Raw genomic sequence first — 24,706 nt, 5'->3', positions numbered from 1 at the left:
AAAAATGGGCAGAAGACCTAAACAGACATTTCTCCAAAGAAGACAAGATGGCCAAGGGGCACATGAAAAGCTGCTCAACATCACTAATTATTAGAGAAATGCAAATCAAAAGTACAATGAGGTATCACCTCACAACGGTCAGAATGGCCATCATCAAAAAAATCTACAAACAATAAGTGCTGGAGAGGGTGTGGAGAAAAGGGAACCCTCTTCCACTGTCGGTGGGAATATAAACTGACACAGCCACTGTGGAGAACAGTATGGAGGTTCCTTAAAAAACTAAGAATAGAACCACTGTCTGACGCAGCAATCCCACTACTGGGCATATACCCTGAGAAAACCATAATTCAAAAGGACACATGTACCCTGATGTTCACCACAGCACTATTTACAATAGCCAGGACATGGAAACAACCTAAATATCCAATGACAGATGAATGGATAAAGAAGATGTGGTACATGTACATATATACAATGGAATATTACCCAGCCATAAAAAGGAACAAAATTGGGTCATTTGTAGAGATGTGGATGGACCTAGAGTCTGTCATACAGAGTGAAGTAAGCCAGAAAGAGAAAAAGAAATATCGTATATTAATGCATATATGTGGAATCTAGAAAAATGGTACAGATGTACCTATTTGCAGGGCAGGAATAGAGATGAAGACGTAGAGAATGAACATTTGGACACAGAGGTGGGAAGGGGAGGGTGGGACAAATTGGGAGATTAGGATTGCCATATATACACTACCATGCGTAAAACAGATAGCTAGTGGGAACATGCTATAAAGCACAGGAAGCTTAGCTCAGTGCTCTGTGATGACCTAGATGGGTGAGATGGGGTGGGTGGGAGGGAGGTCCAAGAGGGAGGAGATATAGGTATACATATCGCTGACTCACTTCATCGTACAGCAGAAACTAACACAACATTGTAAAGCAATTATACTCCAATAAAAAAAAAATCTTCAATGACTTCCTTTACCTACAGTAGTTTTACCCAAAGTACAGCATCTGTACTCCTGGTAGTACATGTGATGATTTTCAGATGATACACAATAGTTCTTGTTATTTTAATGGTTAACTATTTTAATTGTGTTAGAAAAAGTGAAACCCACCAAATGAATGTTTTCATGTATACTTTTTATTATTTTTTAGTTTTTAAAAAATTTATTTATTTTTGGCTGCATTGGGTCTTCGTTGCTGTGCGCCAGCTTTCTCTAGTTGTGGTGAGCAGGGGCTATTCTTCATTGTGGTGCACGGGCTTCTCATTGCGGTGGCTTCTCTTGTTGGCCGGGCTTCAGTAGTTGTGGCATGCGGGCTCAGTAGTTGTGGCTTGCAGGCTTCAGAGCTCAGGCTTAGTAGTTGTAGTGCACGGGCTTAGTTGTTCCGCGGCATGTGGGAGCTTCCCATACCAGGGCTCGAACCCGTGTCCCCTGCATTGGCAGGCAGATGCTTAACCACTGCACCAACAGGGAAGCCCTACTTTTTAAATAATTTAATTTAATTTAATTTTGTTTCTTGTTTTGGCTGCGCTGGGCAGCATGCAGGGATCTTAGTTCCCTGACCAGGGGTCAAACCCATGCCCTCTGCAGTGGAAGTACGAAGTCTTACCACTGGACCACCAGAGAAGTCCCAATTTAACTTTTATTGAAGTATAGTTGATTTACAATGTAGTGTTAGTTTCAGGTGTACAGCAAAGTGATTCAGTTATACATATATATCACGGATACTTTTGCTTATGACCAGATTTTTTTAAGTTTGTGATTTAAAATAAATTTAAAGAAAAATATTAAGTAAATAATAGTACAGAGAGAACTCATATAACAAAAGTTAAAAAGTCATCACATTTGGGACACCCTGATGTATAGGATTAAGAAAATTTAAATGCAGCATCAGCCCCTGACCTTTCCAGCTTCACCTCCCTCCAGCTACCATCAAGCACAATATACCATATGTTACTAAACTACAGGTTTCCCATGTCTTAACTCCCCTCATTCATCTATTCTCTCACAGCAGCCAGAGGGATGCTGTTAAAAGATAAGTCAAATCATGTCATTACTGTGCTCAAACTCTTCAGTCAGAATGCTTTTATTTCTAGGAGATGTAAGCTAAACTATAAGGTGTACATAAGCTATAAGATGTATGACATGCTACTGTATCTGCAACTTAACCTTAAAATGGTTCAGAGGACAAAATACATACATACACATAAATACAGATAAAGCTAATATGGCACAATGTTAAAACTGTTAAATCTAAGAAATGGGTGCATGGATTTTCTCTGTATTTTTCTTTCAATGTCTTTTGTGTTTAAAATTTTTCATAATAAAAAGAAGTTGTGAGGAAAAACAAAATGACTTGATATATAGATAGAGGGATGGATACTTTGATCAATATGTGCTAAAACCAATATAGTAAGATATAAATAGTTGAATATAGGTAGTGAATATATGTCTTCACTGTATAACTTTTCCAAATTTTTTGTATATTTGAAAATATTTATAATAGAAATATGCAGGGAGTTGTGAGAAAAACTTTAAAAAATAAATTCTTGTCTATGTAGAAAATCCAAAAGAACCAACAACAGAAAAGCAACAAAACAATTCCTAGAACTAACAAGCATTTATAGCAAGGTTACAGGATACAAGGTTAATATACAAAAATTAATTGCTTTCCTATATATCAGCAATGGAACTTGAAACTAAAAGTATTATACCATTTACATTAGGACCCCCCAAAGTGAAATAGTTAGGCATAAATCTAACAAAATATGAAAGAAATCAAAGATGAACTAAATAAATGGAGAGATATTCCAAGTTCATGGATAGGAAGACTCAATATTGTCAAGATTTTAGTTCTTCCTAACTTGATCTATAGATTCAACACAAGCCCTAACAAAATCCCAGAAGACTATTTTGTGGTTATCAAAAAACTGATCCTAAATTTTACATGGAAAGGAAAAAGATCAAAAACAGCCAATACAACACTGAAAAAAACCAAAGTCAATGGACTGATATTACCTGACATGAGACTTACTATAAAGCTACAGTAATAAGACACTGTGTTGTATCTATATGAGATGATGGATGTTCATGAAACTTACTGTGATAATCATTTCATGTGGTATGTAAGTCAAATCATTATGCTCTGCACCTTAAACTTATACAGCGCTGTATGTCAGTTATATCTCAATAAAACTGGAAGAGAGGGACTTCCCTCATGGTCCAGTGGCTAAGACTCTGCGGTCCCAATGCAGGGGGCCCAGGTTAGATCCCTGGTCAGGGAACTAGATCTCACATGCCGCAACTAAGAGTTCGTATGACGCAACTAAGAGCCCACATGCCACAACTAAAAGATCCCACGTGCCGCAATGAAGATCCTGCATGCTCAACTAAGACCCGGCACAGCCAAATAAATAAATATTAAAAAAAAAAACTGGAAGAGAAAAAATACATTGTGATTTTGGCAAAAGAATAGACAATTAGATCAATGGAGCACAATGGAGAGCCCAGAAATAGTCGCACATAAATACAGTCAACTGATCTTTGACCAAGGAGCAAAGGCAATAAAATGTCTTTTCAACAAATGATGTTAGAACAACTAGACATCTACATGCCAAAAAATGAATCTAGACACAGACCTTGTACTCTTTACAAAAATTAACTCAGAATGGATCACAGAACTAAATGTAAAATGCAAAACTATAAAATTTCTAGAAGATAGACTAGGAGAAAATCTAGGTGTCAGGGACTTTTTAGATATAACATGAAAGGTACAATACATGAAAGAAATCATTGATAAGCTAGACTTCATTAAAATTAAAAACTTCTGCTCTGCCAAAGACACTGTCAAGAGAATGACAAATCACCAACTGGGAGAAAATATTTGCAAAAAGTATATCTAACAAAGGACTGATATCCAAAATACACAAAGAAATCTTAAAACTCAAGAATAAGAAAACTAAGGACCTGATTTAAATATGGGCAAAAGACCTGAAGAGACACCTCACCAAAGACATACAGATGGCAAATAAGCATATGAAAAGATGTTCCAAATTATATGCCATTAGGGAATTCCAAATTAAAACAAGATACCACTATACACCTATTGGAATGGCCAAAATCCAGAACAATGACAACACCAGATGCTGATGACGATGTGGAGAAACAAGAACTCCCATTTCTTTTCTGGTGAGATTTCAAAATGGTATAGTCACTTTGGAAGACAGGTTGGCAGTTTCTTAGAAAATGAAACATACTTTTATAATATGATCCAGCAATTGTGTTCCTTGGTCTTTACCCAAAGGAGTTGAAAACTTATGTTCACACAAAAACCTGCACATGTTTATAGCAGCTTTATTCATAAGTGTCAAAACTTGGAAGCAACCAAGATGTCCTTCAGTATGTGAATGAATAAACAAACTGTAGCACATCCAGACAATGGAATATTATTCAGTGCTAAAAAGAAGTGAGCTATCAAGCCATGAAAAGAAATGGAGGGATCTTAAATGCATATTACTAAGTGAAAGAAGCCAATCTGAAAAGGTATGATTCCAACTATATGACAGTCTGGAAAAGGCAAAACTATGGAGACAGTAAAAAAAATCAGTAGTTGTCAGGGTTGGTGGGAAGGAGGGATGAATAGGCAGAACACAGAGGATTTTAGGGCAGTGAAGACACACGTCATTATACATTTATCAAAACCCACAGAATGTGTAACACCAAGCACGAACCCTAGTGTAAACCATGGACTTTGGTGATAAGGATGTAGGTTCATGGATTATAACATTTGTACCACTCTGGTGTGGGATGCTGATAGTGGAGGAAGCAGTTCGTGTGGGAAGGCAGAGAATTTACAGGAACTCTGTGTACTTTCGGCCCAGTGTTGTTGTGACCCTACAACTGCTTTAAAAAATAATGTCAAATAAACAAATGAATGAATCCTCCACTGCCTCACCATCACCATTTACCTCATAGTGAAACCAAGGTAACAACAGAGGGCTGCAAGGACCTGTGGGATTTGGTCTCCTCCTGCTCTCGCTCTGCTCCAGTCACGCTGGCAGCCTCCTCGGCAGACCTAGTGCCAGGCATGCTGCACTCAGTGCTTCTGCACTCATTGTGCTTTCTGCCAGGAACACTCTTCCCTAAGAGCACCCTGGTTCCCTCCCACCTTCCTTCAGGTCTTTGTTCAAATGTCATCTCCTTGGCGGTGAGGCCTTCCCATCACCTTATTTAAAAATGCAGCTTTCCCCAAGCCTTCCTGTTCTTCTTGTTTTATTTTTCTCCAGAGGACTTCTCACCAACTAACATACTATGTATTTTACTTAGCTAATTTCTTGTCTGCCTGCCTCCCTCCCACTAGAATGTAAGCTGTGTGAGGGCAGAGGCTTCTGTGGTTTTGTTCCCTGTTGTTCGTTGCCTTATCACTGAGCCTAGGACGTGGTAGGCTCTCAACAACGTTTGTTGAGTGAATAACTGAATACCTTAGTGAGAGTTCTCTTATGCTTCTGGATATCTGCCATGCTGTATTCTCTGCCTGGAATGACATTCCTCTGTGTTCAGAAGAGAAAAATCCCACTCAGCCTCCAAAATTCAGCTCAAGAAACCCTTGTTTTGCAAAGGGCTCCCTGACTTTAGGCAGACGGAGGCAGGAACCTCTTCCCTGCATCACCACAGTGCCCGTTATCACCAAAGGCTGGTGGGGACTTACACAGTGCTTCACAATCTGTGGGGCTTTGGAGTCTCCTTATTCGTCTTGTATGCCCAGAACCTTTGAACCTAGCAGATAATAGCAGGCCCTCAGAAACATTTGTGGAATGAAATAATAAATGAGTGAATGACTTAGAAAAGCAATCAGTATGTAGCTTAGTGTGAATTACATAGACATTTATAGCATACATAATTTAAAGAATACCCTTAAAGATATTCCTATTGAAGTTCCTTTGACATGAATACTTTTTATTGTAGTTTACTCAAGATCTATAAATTAATGACTAATAATGCCCAAAGTCTAAGATACTGCCTAGTAATCAATGTAAAAGGCTGAGTTTGCGTTCATATTTCTGTTACATTATTTCAAAGCATTTTTTTTCTCTACCTTTTGTTTGGGTTTCCATATCCATACTGGTTTAGCCTAGAGAGTATCATCATGGGAGCTAAAGACTGAGCAGGTTTGGTAAATAAAGCATTGATGCCAAAGACCATTGAGGAAAGGGGTGACCTGGAACAGAAAAAAGTAGCATGTGTCTACATCACACACAAATTACATGTGTGTATATATGTATGTGTATATACATATGTATGTATACAAGTATCAAGGACCTTTTGGCTATTAAGTCTTCCTTGAGCCTAAATAGACAATAATAGAAATAGTTTAAAAAATGCTAACCATCATCTGATAATGCAGGGTTGCCACAAACATGCATCAAGCAAGTCTATTGGCGCCATTTTTCCAATGGAATTTGCACACTTTGTGTCTCTGTGTCACATTTTGGTAATTCTTGCAATATATCAAATGTTATCATTATTATTACAGTAAGTCCCCTACATACAAACGAGTTCTGTTCCAAGAGCACATTCGTAAGTCTAATTTGTTCGTAAGTCCAACAAAGTTAGCCTAGGCACCCAACTAACACAATCGGCTATATACCGCTGCCTTTATGCTTGCTTCTGGACGTCCTGGGCTTGAAATAAAGATACTGTACTACTGTACTCTATAGAGTACTGTACAGTAAAGTACACAAAAGCACAACCACTTGTAGTGGATGTACGCACATGACAATGTATGCCAGACACGTGAACTAACTTATGTGATTGGACATGCGAGTGCACGTTCGCATCTTTGAAAGTTCACAACTTGAAGGTTCATTTGTAGGGGACTTACTGTATATTTGTTATGGTGATCTGTGATCAGTGATCTTTGATGTTACTATTGTAGTTGTTTGGACATTTCATTTTTTAGCAATAAAGTATTTTTAGATTAATGTATGTACATTTTTTAGACATAATGCTATTGCACACTTAACATACTACACTATTGTATGAACATAACTTTTATATGCACTGGAAAACCAAGAAATCTGTGACTTGCTTTATGGCAATATTTGCTTTATTGCCGTGGTCTGGAACTGAACACACAATGTCTCCAGTACCAATATGTATTATTTCATTTAAGCTCCGCAACAATCCCATGAGGAAGATATTATCACTCCTATTTTAGGGATGGGAGGACAGACTAACTTGTCCATAGTCACACAGCTAGAAACTAGTAGAACTGGGATTCATACTTAAGTCTTTCTGCCCAAATTTTATAAAGGATTACTTTAACATGTTCTCTGTTAAGAATCCTGCCATATCATTTTTTGATAATTTAGTTACATCACATAAAATAAATCAAGTGCATTGACTAATCTGGAATTTTGTCATATTTCAACTAATGATGGAAACCTTGCAACTAAGGAAGAAGAGAAGAAAAAGGGGAGGTGAAGAAAGAGAAGAAAAAAAGAAAAGGAAAGGAAAGAAGGGGAAAGATGAGGCCAGAGAATTGGAAGAAGATTGCTTTGATGGTAAGAGCTTGAGATTCATTCCCAGTTCTTCAATCTGCTGGTTACATTACCTTGGGAAAGTTAACCCCTCAAGAGTTTTAGTTTCCTGAAAATGGGGATAATTATGATTTCATGATAATATAATAATACAACTGCTGTCTGTATCCTCCACTAGACCGTCAGTGCCATAAAGGCAAGGGTTACATCTGCTTTGGCTCCCTGCATTAAGTTCTTATCTGACATGATCAGGACGACAGTTGACTGAAGCCAAAAAATCATTTTCAGAAGATAAGACATTGACCATTCTATTTCAACTTAACTATACTCATTCACCAATCTTTTCTTTAAGTACACATCCACTGATGAAAGTGCTGTGCCATCTTTCTGGCATGTATAGTATCCATAGGACATGATCTATGGTTTCTACTATCAGTTATAGAGAGAACCTAAAGTTGTTCACAAGGCAATCTAAGAACAGAATATCTTTAGATTTTTATGACTTTTCCCCAAAACATTTACCGTTCTCATCACATCAGATTTGATAGTAATTTTTTTACACTTAATCTTTATCAAGTCTTTCTAAAGCATTCAACTTAGTTTTCATAGAAATAACTTTCATTTCATACTTATATTTCCTAAGTTTATAAAATATAAGTGTAATTAAGTGTTGTAATTATAATAACAATTGCATCTGACATTAACCAATTTGAAACAAAAAGTACTGACTCTTGGTAAGGATATAACTTATGGGAGCAGAAAAGCACATGTGTCTTCAAGAGTAGCCATTCAGTCAGAAGCATATAGCATGTGCATAGAAGAGTATGTTTTTAGAAAGGGTCTGTTACAAGACCTGCTGTATTGTATCCCCAGCATTGACCACAGTGCCTGACATATAGGAGGCAATCAATAAATATTTGTTGAGTCAATAATTCTGCCACACATGGCTGGTGTGTGACTTGAATGAGCAAAAGCCATTCAGCGCTTACACACATTGGCATTTGATAAATGTCAGTGCCCTTCCCTTTCCAACTGTTTGAGGCATTTTATTCATTTGTACCCAGTCTCATTCAAAAAGAATTTGAGGGTTATAAGATGTTTACTGACGTTTCTTCTTGTTAACTTATTCATTTTTTTAAAAGTGATGTCAGCCGGTCATTTTTCTAGGCACTAGGGACACGGTCCTGAACCTTAAGGAGCTCACCACCTTGCTCATCACTCCAAATATGACTTAGCAACAAACCCTGAAACAGGAAAGAAATTATATAAAGAAGAAATCACCAAGCTGGATTGGCAAAGCTTCCTTCAATTTAAGTTGCATTAAAAAAAAAAAGCCATGCAGTTTCTACAAAGCTAATAAAGACTATGCCAGTCTTAAAATAATACAGTCCTCTCTAATCCATAAAATAGGGCACATATCACAAAATATTTGCCCATCAAGTGAATTTTTTTTTCCATCAAGTGAATTTTATAGCTGATCTAAAGTGTTTATAATAACCATACCAAGGAACAAAACCTCTCATCATCAGCTTACACTTTTTCAAGTAAAAGAGGATAAGATGGACTTTGATCTTCAGTTTTAATTCTTGTGATGTCACAGGACAAAGGTCATTTTGCCTGATCATCCAGTGTAATAATGCACATTGCAATATTATAACATAAAGCTATCTGAGGTTTCACTTTGGTTTCTGAGATTTAACCTTGTTGTAGCATTGGCTGTGTGAAGCTGAGGGATAAAAAATTATGATGTCCTTTCAAAAGCAGGGAAAACTTGCCCAGGGTGAACAATTATGAATATCCTATTATGTTCTGCTCTCTGATTCCCAATGATGCCGCTTATGATCATCTTTCAGTTATGTGATTTGTAATGGCAATGTAACTGAGATATGGAGACTCTGATAGGTCCTGCCTCCATGTGATATTTTTATAGCTAATATTTGAAAAAAAATTACTTACTGCCAATTGAACTTCAGTAAATCTGCATCAACCATGTCAGCTAGTGGCAGATTAAATGAGCAAAAAGAAGCTTGCACAATCACCCTAGAAACAATTTTAAATACACAAATGAAAATTCAATAACTAGGAGGCACAGATTTGTTTAAAAACCAAACATCAGGGCTTCCCTGGTGGCGCAGTGGTTGAGAATCTGCCTGCCAATGCAGGGGACACGGGTTCGAGCCCTGGTCTGGGAAGATCCCACATGCCGTGGAGCGGCTGGGCCCATGAGCCACAATTACTGAGCCTGCGCGTCTGGAGCCTGTGCTCCGCAACAAGAGAGGCCACGATAATGAGAGGCCCGCGCACCGCGATGAAGAGTGGCCCCCACTTGCCGCAACTAGAGAAAGCCCTCGTACAGAAACGAAGACCCAACACAGCCATAAATAAATAAATAAATAAAATAAATAAAAATTAAAAAAAAAAAACCAAACATCAAATAAAAGTAGACATTCGGTTTGCAAAAAGGAAAAATGAAGTAATATACTATAAAAGTAAAGATATATTAGGCACACACTTCTATCCTCCCAAAATATATCTATGAATATATAATTCTCTTTTAAAAATAAAATAACTACATTTTGAAAAATTTACTATGCTTTTTCCTCATTCCCAGATGACTGCTCATTAAATCTGCTTAAATTACGGATAGGTTCTAAAGAACAAAACATGCCATGGAAATTCATCAGACATTTTTTCTCTTTATTTTTCCTTTTTTTCCCTTTTATTTCCTATAGTTGATCACTGCCTTAATTAAAATGAACTTTCTAGCTTTATGAGCATGGTAATAATGGCATGGTGTTTTTTTGGTTTATATTTTAAACAGCATAAATATTTTGTAAACTGCACAATAAAACAGAAGAAATGAGAATCCATTATCTCTCATTCACACAAACATATAATTTTTAAAATTATCTTTGATAACAGAAGGCAAGTATAGCAGATATTTTAAATTTTTTTCAGTTTAAATTTATAATCTACTACTTATGTTTGCTAATTCTTTACCGTAAGCTAAGGGAAGGTAGATTATCTTCTTATATTTCTTTTGCACAATCTTTATCCCATGCAAAAAAAAATGAGCTAAGTAAAATATTATATATAAGTAGTAAGTATTTAATAATATAAATTCCAATATATTTTAACTGGAGAAGCATTTAGAAATCTTCTAGTTCAACACCACATCCAATACAGAAATCTCTTGATATCAAGATAGGAAAGTTAAGAAATATAAAAGGACATATAACATTTTAATTATGATAGAAGAATAAAAATGGGGGGGTGGTTTAAGTAAAAAAAAAAAGCAAACAAAATTTTTCATTCTAAAAATCTCAAGATGTCCTTTTAAATATGATATAGCCAGGGCCACCATTGTAGATTTATAGAATAGCTATCTAATTTCTTGAAGTTTCACAGAGATTCAAGCCTTTGGGTTAATTAGTATACTCTCTGTTACCAATGTATTCAAAATGCAAGTAAGTCTTCACGAAAATTTTCTCAAATTGTTCCAGCAGAGACCTGGAGTAGGATTTATTAATTCATTCACCCAAAACACATTTTCTAAGGACCAACTATTGGTAGGAGCTATGGTAGATAATGGGGCCACAGTAATAAGAAACTAGACCTTATTCATAATAAGCTCAGTCCAGTGGGAGCCACAGACAGTCACAGACAGGGGGTTAAATGCTACAGCAGAGATAAGCACAGGGCACTGGGGTCATGTAGGAGGGACAACCAATCCAGATGAGGAAATAGAGGAAGGCTTTCCAGAAAACACATCCCTGAGCTGCAGCCTAAAGAAACACTAGGAGAGAGCCATATAAGAAACAGTGAAAGCCTTCCAGGCACAGAATGCTGCATGTTAGACATGGAGGTGTTGAATCAGGCACTGCAAAATGTTTCTCTATGGCAGGGAGTTCATTCTAAGTGGAGGAGTAACAAGGAATGAGGATAAAGAGGTAAACAGGGCCTGCATAACAAAGGACCTCATATGTCATCATTTGCGTTATATGCTGCAAGCAATGAGAAGCCACTTAAGATTGTTAAGCAATGGAATGACACGTTACTCTAGAAGCAATATGGAGGAAGGGGTTGGAGGGACTGGGGACTAGAGGCAAGGGGACCATGTGGGAGGCTACATGGAAATCCAGGTAAGAGATGATGAGGACCTGAGCTAAAGGAATGGCAGTGGAAACAGAGAAGGGATGGATTCAGGACATACTAGGGAGCTAAAACTACTAATAATTGGTAGCTTATTGGATGTAGGAGACAAGAAAGAGATGGCAAAGACAACTTCTCAATCTCTGACTTGGGCAACTAGAAAGATGGTAGAGCCATTTCCCAAGATGGCAAAGGCAAAGAACATCTTTTGGGGACAAGGTTATTATTTGGCAGCAGCATTTACTAAATGATGCACTTTAATAGGCTACAAAGAGGAACTTAACTTTACCACAAAATTTAGCATTAGAAGTCTCTGCAAAAAAGGAGTTCACATTCAATTTGACAGAAAGGTATAATGACTCTGCCTAGAAGTGAATACTAAACACATTTCAGATCAAAGATGTTTCACTGCTTGAAAGGAAATGGCAAGACGTACTGTAATTTTGGGATTGGCACTGGCATTTACTTACATGATAATAGTGAGATAAAGATCCAAAAAATAATAGTATTGCTGTCCAAGAAGTAACATGACAATGGAGGCTGTTCCTTCTAGGTAGAATGAAAATAAGATATATATAACCAAACTTCCTCAGCGGGGACTGGCTGATAAGTACAAGGCACTGAAATGGAAGCAGATTGGCATCATGTTAAGACGGAATCCCATGAATCATGCTTATTCTTCCTGACAACGAAATATACGTTCTCAGCCAAAGATAAATTTGCTTCTGAATTATAACATCAGTTGAAACACACAACTAATACTATTTATCATGGTTAGAAATGTTATTATCCATTTATATCCATAAAAGTTGACCAATATTCTATAAATAACGAAGAAACAGCTATTATTTCCTATAAAATGAACAAAGTGAGAAACGGTTTCATACATTTTTATTTTCACACTAACATGAGGAGGTTTTACTAAAACCAACTATGAAAGAACCATCACTTAGAAACAACAAGCATTGCTTTATTGTAATGTGAAAAGGCCAACTCAAATCTAAAATAAATTCAGATTTTTAAATTTGGGATTAAAGCCCAGAATTCACCTAGCACACAGTAGTAAATAGTTAAATGAATATCTTACTATTCTTCTTGCTGTAATATGTCTGAAATGTACTTTTTTAATCCTAAAATCAAGCACCAGAGATAAACAATAGTTTATGATTCTATCTACATTTCTCTGGTTGTGTTTCCTGCCTAATCTTATATATTTTCATAATTCTACTAGATTCATGTTGAGAGCTCAATCACATTTTTTTACTGCATTTCTTGCTACCAATGAAAAAGTTCATTGCTCTAGACCAAAAAGTGAGTGCTAAATATACATATGTACATTAACAAAGATTAGAAGATCCTCTTTGTTTTCAGTTTTAAAAAGTATACCGTTTAGCCCTGAACTGTTTTCACTAACCAAATGTGCGTACATTACAATTAGAGGAGAATTTTTAATGATATAAGTATAATACCAATATTCTTTAATAAACATAAGGGGTTTTCCCCCTGACTGATTTTTTTGGTTTAATTCTGTACTTTCAAGGAACAAGAGTGCTTTTTTTTTTAATATTAAAACAATGGCTCAGTGATTGATGGGATCCAAGGCACTTCTTAGAGTTCTATAAGGTAAAGTATGTAAAACACCCCAGCAAGCCCCCTTATATTCCTATATATCATAATAATATTGTAAATTTACACAGTTCCACATATTGAAATGAAGCTTGTTTTCAATCTCCAATACATAAATACTATACAAAATATAAGAAAGTAATGTAAGAAATATGTGGCAAAGTGGAAAGAGAAAGATTTTGAAATCAGATGTGCCTAGGTTTGAATTCCAGCTTTGCCACTTTTACCAGCTGTTCATTCATAGACAAGTTACTTTACCTAAGAGGCATTTCCTCCCACTAGCACTCCCTCCCCCTCTCTGTCTCTGTCTCTCTCATCATATAAAGTACTTAATAATTGTTCCTTATTACTTTTCTGTCCAATGTAAAAAGATATGAGCCAGGGACTTTCCTGGTGGCACAGTGGTTAAGAATCCGCCAACCAATGCAGGGGACATAGGTTCGATTCCCTGGTCTGGGAAGATCCCACATACCGCGGAGCAACTAAGCCCGTGCGCCACAACTACTGAGCCTGCGCTCTAGAGCCCGCAAGCCACAACTGCTAAGCCCCTGCACCACAACTACTGAAGCCCGCGTGCCTAGAGCCCGTGCTCCGCAACAAGAGAAGCCACCGCAATGAGATGCTCGTGCATCTCAACGAAGAGTAGACCTCGCTGGACGCAGCTAGAGAAAGCCCACGCGCAGCAACAAAGACCCAATGCAACCAAAAATAAATAAATAAAATAAAATAAAAAAACATTACCTTAATAAAAAAGATATGAGCCAATGATGAGTAATATAACGACAAAAAAAGAGACTACTTTTTCTTTTACTAAAGTAAAGCCTTCTACAAGCTGAGGGTTTTGGCTCTCCAATCATGTGTTTATTGAGTAAAAGCTTGTGAATAATGTGTCCCAGAATAAGTGTTGGCAAACAGATGCCAAAGAAGCCTAAATCAAAAGAGAGATAAAGGCAATGCTGTGTTTACAGTGAAAGTTTAATAAATATTTGCTGCACTGAGATTTAATTATAAAAGCTAACATTTCTAGAGTGTTTATTTTGTGCCAGGAACCATTTTAAGTACTTTGTATGTCTTAATTCATTTAATCCTCATAATAATTCCAATCCGTAGGTACCATTTTTATTCTCATTTTACAGAGAAGGAAACTGAGACACAGAGAGCTTCAGTAACTTACCCAGGGTCAGACAGCTAATAAGTGGGGAGACAGACTTCTCCCTGGCAGACTCCATGCTCCTAACCCGTTTACTGTTCTGCCGCTTGGAGGGGAGTGGGATGTGGAAGAGTCACAGACCGATTAAAACAGTTATTAGAGAGAAAAAGCACTTGCTCATTCTTTTCTCCTTTCATTTATTCAATTCCTCAAAAAGAAAGCCACTGGGAAGACAGCCTGAGAAAATGAAAATACAGTGCTTAGCCTTCGTTACCAAAACCAACAGGTAGAGTGTTAAAGTGACTTAGCCAAATAAATAACAACAAATTCCAACAAGCTGTCATTTTTCTTACCCCAATAATTTATACGTGTCACTTCTTTAGAAATTAAGAATAAAATTTAAGGCAACTTTGGATTTCCACTTTATAATGATTTTTTTATTGAGATCAACAGAAATTCATATGTTAGTGTGAAGGCTTGAGAAAAAGGATCGTTGAAATCTTTTGGCCATACTTCTCTTAAAATTTAATAGCCAAGAGAGACTGGGAGAAAATATTGCTGAACATATATCCAACAAAGCACTTTTACTGAGAATACATAATATATTGAATATATAAAGTACTCTTACAATTCAACAATATACAATTCAATTAAAAAATAATTAAAGATTTAAACAAATAATTCACCAAAAAGATATATGGGTGGCAAGTAAGCACATTAAAAGATGCTCAACATCATTAGCAGTCATTAGGAAAATGCAAATCAAAACCACAATAAGATACTGCTACACACCTACTAGTATAGCCAAAACTAAAAAGCCTGTTATAATATTGATGAGAATGTGGAGGAACTGGAAAACTTATACATGATTGGGAGGAATGTAAATTGGTACAACCACTTTGGAAAACAGTTTGGCAGTGTCTTTAAAAGTTAAACATATACCTACCATGCAGTTCAGCCATTCTTCTCCTAGGGGTTTACCCAAGAGAAAGGAAAGCATATGTCCATACAAAGATTGACATGTATACACTGATGTGTATAAAATTGATGACTAATAAGAACCTGCTGTATAAAAAAATAAATTAAAATTAAATTAAAATTTATCTAAAAAAAAAAAACGACACAAATGTTCACAGCAGCTTTATTTGTAATAGCCAAAAACTGGAAACAACCAAATGCCCATTAAAAAGTGAATAGGTAAACAAACTGTGGTATATCCACACAATGGAATATTATTTGGCAATAAAAAGGAATGAAATATTGATACCACAACAACATGACTGAAGAATCCAGACAAAAAAATAGTACGTATTGTATTATTCCATTTATATAAAAATCTAGAAAATGCAAACTAAGGGAGAATTAGAGGGAGGGATTACAAGGACAGTTTGGAGAGCGATGCGTATGTCTACTATTTTGATTGTGGTGATGGTTTCATGGTACATACATAGGTCAAAATGTACCAAGTCGTACAGTTTAAATATATGTAGTTGAGAGTCAATCATACCTCAATAAAACTGTAACCAAAAAACTACCTTATTTCAACTCATTTTTTGTTTTTTTGAGATTATGAAATGTTCTAAAATTGACTGTGGTGGGAGTTCCCTTGTGGCCTAGTGGTTAGGATTCCAGGCTTTCACTGCTTCGGCCCAGATTCAATCCCCGTTCGGGGAACTGAGATTCTGCAAGCCACGTGGCATGGCCAAAAAATTTAAAAATAAACAAAAATAAAATTGACTGTGGTGATGGTTGCACATATCTGCGAATATACTAAAAACCACTGAATTGTATGCTTTAAATGGGTGAATTAATTGTATGGTATGTGAGTTACATCTCAATTAAACTGCTTAAAAACATCTATCTATTGGGAATTCCCTGGTGGTCCAGTGGTTAGGACTCTGTGCTTCCACTCCAGGGGGCACGGGTTCGATCCCTGGTCGGGGAACTAAGATGCCACATGCCACTGGGTGTGGCCAAAAAAATAAAAATATCTACCTACTTTTTTTTTTTTTTAATTTATGTAAGAGTTTACAAACTTTTTTTTTTACCTGGAGGAGATACTATAGGCAAGTACATGATTAAAAGTGGGAATGCATATATAGCCTAGAATCTGACAATAACAAGTAGAAACAAGAACTCAAACAGCTCCCCATTCTGGGTCAGCAAACAGCTTGAAAAACCTCAAACTGCCATGAAGGGAGAGCATCATCTTACTGTGCACACGTAGTACCTGGGACTATACTGATAAGCCAAAAATGCTACTCTATTTGGTAAACTCTGCTAAACAGACCACATAAACACAGTACACTTTAGAGAGAGAATCTTAAAGTGCACGACTCTAAAGGCCTCTGAGCCTCCCTCTTCTCATTTGGCAGGATGGGTCTTTCTCTCAAAGGTAGTTGTCAGGATTACACGAGAGAATGTACACAATGTACTTGGCATAGTCCATTGCACACGGTAAGCACTCAGAAAATGTGAGTTATCAGTATTATGGTATATACAGTAACCAAACTATGATAAAGGCCTTGAGCTAATGGCAGAAAGGCAAATTCTATCCCTTATACTTTGCTTAAGAAAGTGTGGCAACGTTTAGAACATTTCAGAACTACTTCTACCCCACATGGTTTAAATCTTTTGGAAAGTTAGTAAACAGTAAAAACTTGTCTATCTAGAATAACTTATTCTCTGAAGAGTATAGGTAACAGATTTTAATTGTGAAAACAGGAAAAACCCATATCATAGGCTAGGTTAAGTCATATTTTTAGAGGATATATTTAGGTTAAGGGAAGCAATTTTATTCATCAACTCTCCAAATCGTGTAATAAACAACAGGCTGGTATATTTTTTGGAGGATACACCCTCTACAATAATGGTCATGGCCATGGAATTTTACTAACGCTCTGGAATTCTAGGACTCCAGTCTTTTAGCCAAGTGATTTTGAAACCTGGCTTCAGGAATCCATGATCAAGTAACTCTTCTTCCTTGTAACAGTCACAGGAATCTTAAATGTCAGGATAAAGCAAAATGACATGCTCACAGGAAGCCATGTATTTTCCTCCATAGTTCTGCGGAGGTTTAAATGAGGAAGCTCAGGAGAACAAAATTGAAAAGCTCAATGTTTAAAATATTACATTGCTCAGCTTTCATTGGGTTCTCCTTCCTTTTTTCCCTGCATCTCTTGTTTCCATTATATTTCTACAGAATCTTGTATAATTTCTGGGACTCTGAATCTTTGGGTCTCTTAATAAATGTGAATCATTTTTTCCAACGACTGATATAATCAGGTTTTTAATTCCTCAGCCAGGTAAGAGTTATATCTTTAATCCCTGTAGGAAGATACATGAAGAATCATCACATCGCTGTGGGCAGATAAAGCCTGCCCCATACATGATGCTCCTTATGGAAGAAGGAAGAACATCCTTAGGAATGAGATTACCAACAAAGATCATCATGAAGTTACTGTAGAAGGTTAAATGGGAGACTTGGAAGAAATTCATTATCAGAAAAAGGCGAAAGTTTTTCTGGATCAAGATTTGTCTCATCACTGAGATGATGGAGGTCCAGGGGAGATCCTATTCAGTTTCTGAGAAAGGGTTTTCCTCAGGGCTTCTTTTAGGTTCTAAGTGACTCACGTGGCGCATGCCAGTGTAAAGGCTGGCAGTAGCAAGAATAGCATGACAACAGTGATGGCCTGAAAACTGAGCAAAATTTCCATGTCATCAGAGATGAGACCACAGAAAAGGATACTGGTAGATCCTACCAGTGGTGCCACTTGGTTGATTTTAATAAGCTGAAGCCGACTAGTGAAATTAGTGAAAATAATTTAAATAATTAGCCGACTAGTGAAATATCTAGTGAAAATTTCTGCCAACAGTACACACTGGGCTTGCTGAACAAAGGTAAGCGTGCTATCAAAAGCACATAATGATACCACCAGGTGAAGCCCACTAAGCCAGTCACCTTCATGATAGTACTTCCAAGGGAGCCAAGGAAGCAGGAAGGCTATTGCATATAAAGGGCCACCATACAAAACAGAACTATGACGATTGGAACAGCAGTCAGCTTTACAGTTGTTGTGAAAATACCTAGTCATGTCATTAAGAGCATTCCAAATCATTAAAATCATCTAGGAGAACAACACCAAAAATAAAACAGGATTATTTTAGTATAGTTTATACTGATGAAAATGACCCCTGAATTTTTAATTAATGTGAAGTAACCAAAGTTGATCAGTTGAAAAAAAAAAAAAAAGCTCATTGCTTCCAGTATCTGTAGGCAGTGTACATACTGAAATATTAATAATAATAATAGTAACAGCTAATACTACCTCTCAAAAACAGTGTACATTCACTTTGTGTTTAGGCAAACAAGTTTTTACATGAATTATTTCATTAAATCCTTACAACAACCCTATGAAGCAGGTACTATTATTATCCCTGCTTTACAAGGAAACTGAGGGCCAGATATGTTAAGCAACTTGCCTGGCTAATAAATGACAAAGCCAGGGTTTGAGCCAAGGCAGATGACCCCAGAGTCTGTGCTTTCAATCATTATGCTACAGTGTCTCCCCACAAGGCACACGGCCATGCCTCTGCAAAGAGTGATGGCCTGTTTACAGACCATGGCACAGTTTTACATAATTTCATTAAGAAAGGTTAAAATATTAGTGTTTGCCATCTCAAAATGGCAAAAACACTTATTAGATCAAGGATGTTGTTGTTGGTAATAAACAAGTAACATTGTAAACCATACGGGTTTTAAGTAACATTATAAACCATATGGGTTTTTAAGACCATGAACTCTATCCTTCCTGACCATCTAATTGGTAATGAGTTACAATAAAATTTATGAATACCATGGGTCATTTCAAAACATAGAATATCTTAATAATTCTAATTTTTCCACATAAGGGAATTTTCCAGATAATCAAAAACTTACCCTTTAAACTCTAAAGCTGTTGTGTTTTAAGTGACAATCTTTCAAAAGTCTCTGCCCTTAAACAGAGGATCTTGGACATGGATAACCTCTTCTTGATAACTCTTTCAGCTCATGAGGAATCAGCTCTTTGGAAAATCACAGCAAGGCACAACTGTGAGGAAGGAGAAACTCTGTCCTAAGGAGAAAGGACAGCAAGGGCTCCATCTCACCTGTGCTTGGTAAAAGGCCACTTCTGAAATCTTGTACAGGTGTAAAAAAACCTTTATATAGTAGAAATTGAAGATAGAATTTAGCATTTCAGTCCCTAATGTTATCCTAGAAAATGCCCAAGCAATGGGTTTGATATTTAAAAATGCCATTTTCCACACAGAGGAATTCTTCTTCCTTTAGTTTAAGAAAAAAAGAAATGGTTAAAATTCACTGCTTGCATACAATAACTGATGGGTGGCAAAATTCCACTGGACACTAGTTAATTTAAGTTAAATAAAAGTCCAAAACCACTTGCTGTGAATACGCAACCAGATTTAATACTTTATTTTCTTATCCACTCACTCAACAATTTGTGATATGTTGCCAGGAACCCTAATTTGCATAGAGTGTGGCTTTACTTGAATATATTTTTAATATCTCTTCTAACTTATAAAAGTGAAATATATTCAAGAGTTTAGACATGTTTAACTAGTGGTCAGGGAGATGTGTTTATGGCAGTATTATCCTCCCTACTTGGGAGGGTACAACAGAAAAGAAACAATGAAGTGACATCCTTTAGCAAGTGTCAAAGAGAAGGAATAGAAGCAAGCCCTTCATCTTAGCATAAAGTTGTCCATTCAGTAGTATGGACTTGCACTGGGAGATTTATTTTTGATCTTCTCCTGACATCCTATGTAACTTTGGCCCAAAGGACATAGCTAAGATGGATATAGAAAGAACACATTTTGGTCCTTGCTCTGATGTAAATATTCCTCTTAAATCTGGCCTATTGTCTTACCCTTTCAGGGACTTGATTTATCCAACTGGAAAACAGGAAAAGGTTAACCAAGCAAGAGGTAAGTATAGACCCATCTTGGTTTTTTAATCTTGACTATAGTTTTAAGATACCACCATGGGGGGGACTTCCCTGGTGGCGCAGTGGTTAGGGGTCTGCCTGCCAATGCAGGGGACACAGGTTCGAGCTCTGGTCCAGGGGGATCCCACATGCCGCGGAGCAACTGGGCCCGTGTGCCACAACTGCTGAGCCTGCGCTCTGGAGCCCGTGAGCCACAACTACTGAGCCCGCGTGCCACAAGTACTGAAGCTCACGTGCCTGGACCCCGTGCTCCGCAACGGGAGGAGCCACCGCAATGAGAGCCCTGCTCACTGCAATGAAGAGTGGCCCCTACTTGCCGCAACTAGAGAAAGCCTGCGTGCAGCAACGAGGACCCGACGCAGCCATAAATAAATAAATAAATAAATAAATAAGGGTTAAAAAAGAAAAAAAAAGATAACACCATGGGGGCTTCCCTGGTGGTGCAGTGGTTAAGAATCCACCTGCCAATGCAGGGGACACATGTTCAAGTCCTGGTCTGGGAAGATCCCACATGCCACAGAGCAACTAAGCCTGTGTGCCACAACTACTGAGCCTGTGCTCTGGAGCCCATGAGCCACAACTACTGAGCCCACGCGCCTAGAGCCCGTGCTCCGCAACAAGAGAAGCCACCGCAATAAGCAGCCCGTGCACTGCAACGAAGAGTAGCGCCCACTCACCACAACTAGAAAAAGCCCGTGTGCAGCAACGAAGACCCAATGCAGCCAAAAATAAATAAATAAAATTAAAAAAATATATATATATAACACCATGATTTTCCTGTTTTATAATGGGCAGGTCTCCAAAATCTTACTGAAGCAGAAAACAAAAATATTCAGATAATTAGATGTTACCTGCTTAAACAATTCTTGGGAATTAAGCAGGAACCTCAGTCTATATTACCCAATTTCTTAGAGAAGGGGAGAGCAAGTCAGAAGTGGGAAGTGGGGGCTTCCCTGGTGGCGCAGTGGTTGAGAATCTGCCTGCCAATGCAGGAGACACGGGTTCGAGCCCTGGTCTGGGAAGATCCCACATGCCACGGAGCAACTAGGCCCGTGAGCCACAACTACTGAGCCTGCGCGTCTGGAGCCTGTGCTCCCCAACGAGAGGCCGCGATAGTGAGAGGCCCGCGCACCGCGATGAAGAGTGGCCCCCGCTTGCCGCAACTAGAGAAAGCCCTCGCACAGAAACGAAGACCCAACACAGCCAAAAATAATAATAATAAAAAATAATAATAATAATAAGTGTTTTAAAAAAAAAAAAAAAAAAAAAAAAAAGAAGTGGGAAGTGGGCATCTGGCTCAAATGATCAAATCAACTAAGTCCCTGAGTTTCATTTTGCATCGGGTAGATACAAAAATGATTTTAATTCTATGGGAAGTAGAGCCCTAGAATTATCAAAAAGGGTTATGAAACCCATATGCAGACCAAGCATTGTCTGTAAACAGAATAAAGAATATTTTGCCCATTTGTGTACTAGCTTTCTTAAAATGTTTGTAGATTCTGCTGTAATGATACAATACAAATACTTGAACTTTGTTATCATTATGCATTCTCAAACTCTTGAAAAATACAAGTACTATTATGTGGAGGTCAGCCAACATTTTTGGCTTTAAAGGTAATTCTCAGGTTTGAAAATGCTGGTAACTACTGTTGAAGACCTCACTCTAGGGACTTACTTTTTGGCATAAGTGAGAATGAAGATTGAAGCTGAGGCCACAGGGTTACTAAGAGAGCCAAAAACAAGGGAGTGAGTAGAACCAAAGCCAAGATACAAATTTAGCCCACCAAAATCTAGGCACTCTTTCTTAGTTTTATTTCAGGCATGCTAAAACAAGAAGCATGCCACACCCTCGGAACTGATCTATCATTAAGTCACAAGGCAGGTATTTATAAACTCAGAATTTTGCAGATCATAAGCTTGCTTAGTTGAGTTCAAATTTTTTTAAAAGATTTTGAGTTGAGCACCCATCCTGTCTGAAACATAAGGTTTATGTGACAGATATACATGTATATATATGGTGAATATAAGGTTTTAATAACATTACAAAAAACTCCATAGCCTAAACTTCTGTGTATATATATTGAGAGGAGGAAGTAAAAATCTTCCTTATTTCTATCCGCAAAAGGAACTATCAATATTTTGCTTTAGATTATTTTCATCGTAATAAACACTTATTTCAGAAGGTATCAAACTGAAAATCACCACTTAACAATCTTTTTAAAGCCAACACTACTGTCTAAAAACTCTCCTTACCTGATTTTACTATAGCCACAAAACACCAAAGAACAAGAATGCTGTATCTTTACAACCAGGAATAAAGGATTTCTGAAACTGGTTCTTCTGTAACACAAAATGTTTTATACAGAAGAGTTTAAAAGTAGCAAAATGGTGTAATGATTAGGGTGGGCAGGTGCACAAAATACTGGTGAATTATTAAGTGAAACCCAAAACCCTCCTTTTAGAATCAGCTTGGGTTGTTATTCACTAACCTATTACTAAACCAAATAATAATGTTGCTGAAGAGGCTGCTTATGATTGCTTCTCAGCTATGACTACATAGACTCTAAAAGAATGATGGAAACCCCTCCAAAGCAGGGTTTTTAGCACTGGAAGCTAACTTGTCTTTTTCAGTGCAATTTTTGTTCAAGCTTTTGCAGGGGGAAAAAAAAGCTTCCCCAAATAGTGTCCTTAAAAAGAACACACTAATACTAAAAGGCATAAAGTCTGGTATGTGGGGTTTTGTGTGTGTGGGGGGGTGGTTGCCATTTAAAATCATCAATAGGCTTCCCTGGTGGCGCAGTGGTTGAGAATCTGCCTGCCAATGCAGGGGACACGGGTTCGAGCCCTGGTCTGGGAAGATCCCACATGCCGCGGGGCGACTAGGCCCGTGAGCCACAACTGCTGAGCCTGCGCGTCTGGAGCCTGTGCTCTGCAACAAGAGAGGCCGCGATAGTGAGAGGCCCGCGCACCGCGATGAAGAGTGGCCCCCACTTGCCGCAACTAGAGAAAGCCCTCGCACAGAAACGAAGACCCAACACAGCAATAAATAAACAAACAAACAAACAAATAAATAAATAAATAAAATCAGCAATAACTTTAATTCTCCAGATCGTTCTTTTTCGTTGTTGTTTTGTGTTTGTTTTTTGAAGAATGTTAAAGAGCATTTCAATACAGTTTCCCATTTGACCCGGAGTCAAAAGGAGTTTTGCCATGGAGAAAAAGCACTTTCAATCTTGCAGATTAGTGACTGTGAAAGATGAGTCTCTTGAAGGTCAGAGGCATGATTCCAGCCCTTCAGCTTCCACAAATCACCATCAGCAAATCCTAAATCCAATCATCTCTCTTTCCTAAGAGCTTTCTCTGTAGTGACTTACTTGTAAATTAAGATAGTTGGTTTTAGTTATTTTCTTTTGGCTCTGGACTAACAATATCTCTACCAGAATATTGACAACCAGGGCAGTACAGGCTACACAGGGGACCTAGCTTCTTTCTTAACCTAGCAATAAAAAGTAGATCAGTTACATTTTACCTTTTAGTATACCTGGATTCAGAAGAAAAGGATTTGTGAGTTTACCATTCCTCTTTTATTACCTCTTCCACGTTTATTGGCTGGCATTCTCCTCTAAGCTGTCTTCTGTCAGCCGTACCTTTACCATTACATCAAGGCTGAGAACACTGACCTTCTGGTCTGTCACCCTACTTTAGAATTTCTGTGTTTTGTCTGCACGATGATGGTAAAAGCCACAACCCATGAGCCGTATTTATTTTGTTACTCTCTGTGGAGAACAGCGTTCACTGCCCTGCTGGCCATCAAGTGCTCGGGCTGCATTCTCTTCTTTCCAGGTGTAACGTCATGACTTCAGATGCTTAACTGTGCACTTAGCTTCAACTGCACCCCTTCCTGCCCCCAGATACTCAGGTAGGTCTGAGGCCCACCATTTCAGAGGGAGTGAGAACAAATTCTCAGCGGGTTAGAGGCTCACATATCAAGGAAAAAACAGCTAACTGCTCTAAACTTCCGACCGACCCTCAATTTCCCCGCACTAAGCAGAGCAAATCTGGGAGCCAAAAGACCAGTAGGGGCCAACGGGGCAGCAGACCTCGGTGTCCCGGCACTCCTCGCGCCTCCCGCCCGCAATCGCCCACCGCTCGGAGGCCGGACTCCTGCCCCTCACGCCCACGCAGCCCGTCCATCGGCCGGACACCCATCACAGGGGCCGCGGAAGCCACCAC

At 38.0% G+C, this 24,706-nt stretch overlaps 1 protein-coding gene and 1 pseudogene across 2 annotated transcripts in view; one reads left to right on the top strand and one right to left on the bottom strand.

The window, feature by feature from the left end:
• PDZD9 (PDZ domain containing 9) overlaps positions 1-24,706 on the top strand; it is a 365,894-nt gene that overhangs the window by 33,445 nt on the left and 307,743 nt on the right. The window contains exons 5-7 of the mRNA XM_082431138.1: positions 7,458-7,564; positions 19,516-19,625; positions 20,404-20,453. The gene's annotated coding sequence lies outside the window, so the exon portion shown is untranslated. The remainder of the gene's footprint in view (positions 1-7,457; positions 7,565-19,515; positions 19,626-20,403; positions 20,454-24,706) is intronic.
• LOC309644895 (transmembrane protein 180-like) lies at positions 1,358-22,824 on the bottom strand (annotated as a pseudogene). The gene is made up of 7 exons (XR_014268643.1): positions 22,727-22,824; positions 19,617-19,791; positions 17,829-18,595; positions 12,163-12,312; positions 9,497-9,580; positions 6,097-6,219; positions 1,358-1,460 (listed from the first exon to the last, which is right to left on the bottom strand). The product of XR_014268643.1 is annotated as a transmembrane protein 180-like (transcript).

Source organism: Balaenoptera physalus (genome assembly GCF_965194825.1).
Source record: "Balaenoptera physalus genome assembly, chromosome: 16".
Taxonomy (NCBI): domain Eukaryota; kingdom Metazoa; phylum Chordata; class Mammalia; order Artiodactyla; family Balaenopteridae; genus Balaenoptera; species Balaenoptera physalus.
The sequence above is the reverse complement of the archived record's forward strand: the minus strand, read 5'-3'. Positions and strand labels throughout refer to the sequence as shown.